Source organism: Cyprinus carpio, chromosome A25 (genome assembly GCF_018340385.1).
Source record: "Cyprinus carpio isolate SPL01 chromosome A25, ASM1834038v1, whole genome shotgun sequence".
Lineage (NCBI taxonomy): Eukaryota > Metazoa > Chordata > Actinopteri > Cypriniformes > Cyprinidae > Cyprinus > Cyprinus carpio.
This window is the reverse complement of record NC_056596.1, coordinates 430,838-437,048: the sequence shown is the minus strand read 5'-3', so window position 1 is coordinate 437,048 and position 6,211 is coordinate 430,838. Positions and strand designations below refer to the sequence as shown.

Here is a 6,211-nt window from a genome sequence, read left to right as displayed (position 1 = left end):
CTACGAGGACCGTCAGATTTCTGGAGGACGCCGCGGCGCTAATCATCCATCCGTGAAACGCCAGAGCAGCATCACAAAGAGGACAATACAAGATTATCAACCAGATCGATCTACCACTTCATTCACCCGACATGCTGTTTCTCCCAGAGAGGAGTGTTGTCCGTACGCCGATGAAGACGATGATGCAGGAAGACATGGACCCCTGCTCGACAAGGTCTGATAAAAACTCAAATAAAAAAAATAGTTCGAAGAAGCACACGGGCTAACTGGAGGAGTTAGCGGCAGCCCCCACACAAGTCTAACACTGCTGTTTAGCACTGTCCCACTGCTCAACGGCTTTCATACGACTCTCTGCGAGGACGAGGGCGTATAATCTGCTTTTACTGACTACAACTGTTACATCTCTTCTGCCGGGACTGCACCACACCCTGTCGGCTGCGCTCGTCTGATACGGGGCTATGTGCCGGCCAACGACAGATCGAGAGGACCATGAGGGAGCGCGAGGGTAGAAGGGAGGTGCTTTCGTACATTCTCTCGACACATCAACGGAAAAAAGACAACACGCTATCCAGCTTCGCATGAAAGGACCTCAGTGAGGTAAGAGAAAGGGGGCCAGCTAACTTGCACTAATGGTTTTGGGTATCAGAATAATGACTGAATGAAACTTGAATGAAATTTGATGTTTTGTTTTTTTCTTGAAAGAGTCTGGTGGGGTGTTTTGTTTGATGTTTTTGGGACTGATTTTAGAAACTCCTCACTCTCACTCTTTCAGTGGACGCAGAGGTGGATGATTATTAACTCAAGGCGTTTTCGGAGATGGTGCGTAATCTGTTTTGGAGGGAATAGGAGCTCTCACTATGGATTCTCACCTCAGAGATGTCCCATTCACTTCACTGCCTACATCGCCTTCACCATGGGACAAACTCTCATCCAGAACATTAGTCAGACAGGTTCCGTCTGCCCAAAAACACTTACATCATAGTGCTTTGCATGTCTTGCATGTCTTTTAGATAACGATTTGGTCAATAGTGTTGCCAGGGTCTTCTGGGTAAATGGAAACCCTACTTAAGAGGTTGTTCCACATTACTAAGCAAGTCACAGTTCTCATGAAATATGGTGAGGAAGAATAGTATAAAATAGTATTAATAATATAACGAATAAATTTTTTATAATAATAAAAGTTGAAAATTAAATTATTTTAGTTATATTTTTTATAATACATATCAGTATTAAAATATAGTTTATATAATATTAGATTTAGTTTATATATTATTTTAGTATATACTTATTTATAATTTATTTTTATTATAATAATGGATATAGAATAAATATAGATTTATATAACTTTAATATATATTTTATTTTCTAGTATATATATTATTTAAATTATATATAGTATTTTAGTGATATTATTATTATATTTAGAATTTATTTTAATATAGTTATAGTATTTAATGTATAATACTATATTAGTTATAAAATTATATTTTATAAATATTTTATTAGTTATATTATAATAATATTCTACTTAATTCGTTCATATATTATATAATTTTAGTAATTATAGTTTAAATTTATATTATTATAATACTATCATAATTATTTATATATATTTAGTAATATTTAATAAAATTATAATAGTATTATATTAATTAGATTAAATTATTTAGTTATTTATTTTATTTATTTAAAATTTTAAAGGTTTATGACAATTATATTTATTTTTTGTTTTTTTTTTTTTTTTAATATAATTTTATATATTTAGATATTCTCATGTAATTTTATAGGAAGAATAATATAAATAATAATGTATATAATATTTATATGTTATAAATATTATTATAGTATATATATTTATTTATTAAATTTATATATTTATAGTATTTTTATATGTGTTATATTAGATTTTGAACATAAATTCCATAAAATTACTGTGTGTTTATGTATTTATTGTAGTTTATTTAATTTTTAATTATTTTTTTTATCTTTTGGATATGAAATAATATTTTAGAAAAAAGAAAGTGGATAAGTTACATTATGAATAAAAATAGAGAATAAAATAAAACTGCAAAAATGTATGTTTATTTAAATGTGAATGCACACTTATATATTTATTTTTTGTCAGAATTTATGGAAATTTTATTTATATATTATTTTTATCTTATATTATTTTTATTTTATATTTTTATTTATTATATATATTTATTTATTTATATAGATAGGATAGTAATAGATAGATAGATAGATGAATAGTTAGATTATTTACTTTTTAGATTATATTTTACTTTTTTATATTTTATACTCCATTTTCTACTTTTTTTTTTGTCAGAAACATATTTTATCATTTCTTGAGTTTTTCATAATTCATTAATGTGGTTGTCGTAACTTATTTAATTTTTCTGTTTATTCACTTGATATACTTTTATTTATTGGACTTATGAAAACGTTGTTAGATTTTCATGAAATCAAAACTTCATAGGACAAGGTCTCAAAAGATCAGTTAGATTGCTCAGTTTTATAATCCATGATTTGCCCTGTAGGATATGAAAATCTCCTTTTCCTCCCTGTCTGTAATTGATAGCTCCAGAACATAGTGAGTGAAGAAGCCTCTGTGTTCGGTCACTGAAACTGTACCTGAGTGAGAGCAGCCACTCAGCCACAGGCGGATCTCTGCTCACACAGAGCAGCAGCGGCACCGGCGGAAAATGTCGTACCAGACGCAAAAGCCGAGCCAAGCTTCATGTCCGACGAGAACTGCTTTAAGGTAGAGTTTCAAAAACGAGTCGGCAGGTGCAGGATACACAGAGAGTCTCATGGTATTAAGAGTCTTTAATCTCTCCTTTCTCTCACTCCAGTTGATTGTTTACAAGAACAGGAACGTTCAGCTGACTGTGGAGCTGCTGGACACAGAGGAGGAGAACTCAGACGGGCCAATGGAGATCGAGGTGAGCTTCACTGATTGATTCACAGATCAAACATGGATGCGAACGTCCACACTTTCATTTTAAACTGAATTGGAATGTTATAGTAATTTTAAATGGAATATTTAAAAGTGTTTAAATCAAGTAATAAATCAAGAATAATTATGAATAAAAATAAATAAATAAATTCAGGAAAAAAATGTAATTAAGTATATTTTTAAAAAAAGTTTATAAAAACTAGAAATTAATAAGAAAATAATAGAAAAAAAGTCAAATCCAGATCTATTATTACTTCAGTTCCATTGTTATTACTTGAAACTAAAACCAAAAAAAAAAAAAAAACATTTTTGTTAATTAAAATAAATGTTAACTGAATTCAAACGAAATAATACTTAACATTTCAGCTGTTTGCCAAAACAATATTTTTCATTTTCGCTTAGTTTAAGTTGAACTAAAATAAACTAAGCTAAACTAAAAAAAATAAAAATAAAAACTATATATAAAAAAAAATAAAAATCTAAGTTAAGAAAAATGACAGGAAAATTATTTAAACTAACTAAAATGGAAAAAAATAAATAAACAAAAACTAATTCAAAATATAAAAAAGATCGCATCTCACTGATACTAAAATAACACTGCTGTGTTTGTTATTCAAATGAATCTTTAAAATGTAATACATTTTCCCTGTTCTCATGGCCCATGTAGTGCTGGTCGGATTACGTTGTGCGGTATCTGTCGGCTGATTTCACCATCTCCAGACCTGAGGGATCATCTGTCTCAAAAGCCTGTGTTTCTGCCAAGGTACCCTGTGTTTGTGACCCCTGACCCCTGAACTGCCCAACCAATGTTTGATCTCAGCATTCTGACTGTTCTCATGCAGCAGAGAAGTTCGTAGAGGTAAATACAATTGGTTTGTCGTCACCGCTCTCCTCTGTTTGTGTAGGAACCTGCGGCGGATCCGTAAGTGTCAGCGTGGCTGTGAGTCTCAGGAGGACGCGGCGAAGGACAGAGGCAGAAAAGAGAATGCAGTGACGCATGAAGATGGAGTGCATGTTCAAACTCAACTCCTATAAGATGGTTGTACGTCTTCAAATCAGAAAGATTACAGGTACAGACGCACCGCGCTGCTGAGAGCCCAGCAGGTACAATCACACACACCCAAAAGCAATGAGACAAGATGCTTTATACAATTAGTCATATTTTGCTTTTTTTTTCTAAAATGTCTAATACAGTCTCCAGTTTTTTTTAATCAAGGATTAGATTTTTCAGTTTTTGTTCATTTGTGCATGTAAAAAAAAAAAAACAGAAAAATCATTATCTTTGCATAACCTAATTAACAATCATGAGATAAGCCCTCTGGTTGTTTTTTGTATTTTTTTTGTATGTTTTTTTTATGGGAGTCACAAGAACTAACACATCTATACCTGCCTCTCCCCTCCTCTTTTTTTTTTTTTTTTTTTTTTTTTTTTTTTTTGTAGATTTTTACCACATTATTCGTTGCAGTTAGGTTACATCATGTTTTACAGTGTTTTAAAAACATAACCAAAGTCTAACATCTCATTTAAAATTGTTAGTATGAAACTGCAGTTACATATTGTTCAATAACACAACCTCTGATTTGTTTCCTCTGATTGTTTGTTGCCAAAATTTATTTGAATATTTATATTATGATACTAAAAATGATAGTATATTAATACGATTTAATATTTATATTAATAATAATTTATATTGTAACATATAATTATATAGACTGTCAATTTGTGCAATATTTTTTCCTTTGTCGCCAATAGTATTGATATTTATATTAATAGTATTGAAAGGATAAGGATATTGATAGGATTTAATATTTAAATTAATAGTATTATTAAGTTAAATTAATAAAATAACAGCAATATCAGTAAACAGACATCTATATGAAACTTCTTCAGAGTTATGGCCAAGCTACTTCCCAGGAAAAAAAAAAAGGTTTCACCACATAGCAAATTTTTGCATTTTAAAATATTGTGGCTGCAAAAATATGTACGTACTTGTCCTTAAAAGTCCTCACCTGTCACTCAGCACAACGACTCACAACTCTCTCTCTCTCTCTCAGTCTCACGAGCGAGTGAGCACACGTCTGCACCAGCGCTTTCACGCCTGGACTCAGCGCTGGGTGAAGGAGCACGTAACCAGAGACATGGCTGCTGAAACCAGCAGTTGGCTCATGGGAGAAGGGCGGGAGGGACTGGTGCCCTGCTCCACCACCTGTGACCCCGAGACCCTTCACTTCCAGCGCATTAATAAGTACAGAGTCCAGTACGGCAGCCCCCCACAAGAGCCAGTGACATCAGAGGAAAGGGGCGGAGCTTAGCGGCGACGTGAGATTTTTCAGTGTTTTTGGTTTTCCTTAGCTGTTCCTGCAGAAATGCACCACACACATTACAAAAAAATAACAGATTTTAAGACACCCATGTAAAACACACACCCGGACCAATCAGCACAGCTCGTACCGTAGACCAGCCCACCGATCTGATACATATATATCGGATTTTGCGCATCTCTTGAACGCCAGTCGAGTGTGTTCACTGGTTTTTAATAGTTAAAACTTCACAGGCAGCACATACAGGACAAATCTGAATCAGACTTTATATGAAAACTAAACAAAAAAGCGTTTCGGGATAAGTGCACTTAACTTTAACGTGACTTCGAGAGATTTATTCTGCCACATCATTTCAGAGAACAAAGATCTGAGGTGCGAATTTAGCATTGTAATATTAGAATGAAGAAATTCAGTTTTTACTTAAAAAAATATAGGCAAAAAATATAAATGCGACAGCAATAAAGATCTAAGGCCTGTGTGAAGGCATGTTATGAATCAGAAAACACACTTATTTCTGCTCCGTACACCAGCTTACAGTGAACATGACCTGTGAATCACACACACAAACACACAGTTCAACAGTTTTGTAAATAGAGTGTAAATATCACCAGACCTTTTTATGCCAGATGTGTGTTGTGTTTAGTGCTTCAGTGTGGAGTTTAGGGAGTAAAAGCGGGAACCATATGGAAAACGATGACAGGACTGTTTGTTACAGTTTTTACCAAAGGGAGTCGATTATTAAGGTTGGGGATTGTTTTCTTTTTCCTTTTGTGTGTTTTCTTTTGTCTTCTATTTTGTCTTTCTCTGTTTTTTTTTTTTTTTTTTTAATTAGTAAAATGTTAATTTTGCAAAGTAGAAATGTATCCAGGTTCTTCTTTTTGCAATGGAAGTTTTTATAAGAAAAAAAAGAAGCATTTTAATTTTTGAAGTT

The 6,211-nt window shown here is 32.6% G+C and overlaps 1 long non-coding RNA gene and 1 pseudogene across 1 annotated transcript; both read left to right on the top strand.

The window, feature by feature from the left end:
- LOC122135662 overlaps positions 1-2,626 on the top strand; it is a 9,293-nt pseudogene extending 6,667 nt beyond the window's left edge.
- Positions 2,627-2,867: 241 nt separating this feature from the next.
- Positions 2,868-3,951, top strand: LOC122135714. Its single transcript, XR_006153645.1, has 3 exons — positions 2,868-2,945; positions 3,627-3,722; positions 3,865-3,951. It is a non-coding gene; the product is annotated as an uncharacterized LOC122135714 (long non-coding RNA).
- The last annotated feature ends 2,260 nt before the right edge of the window (positions 3,952-6,211 follow it).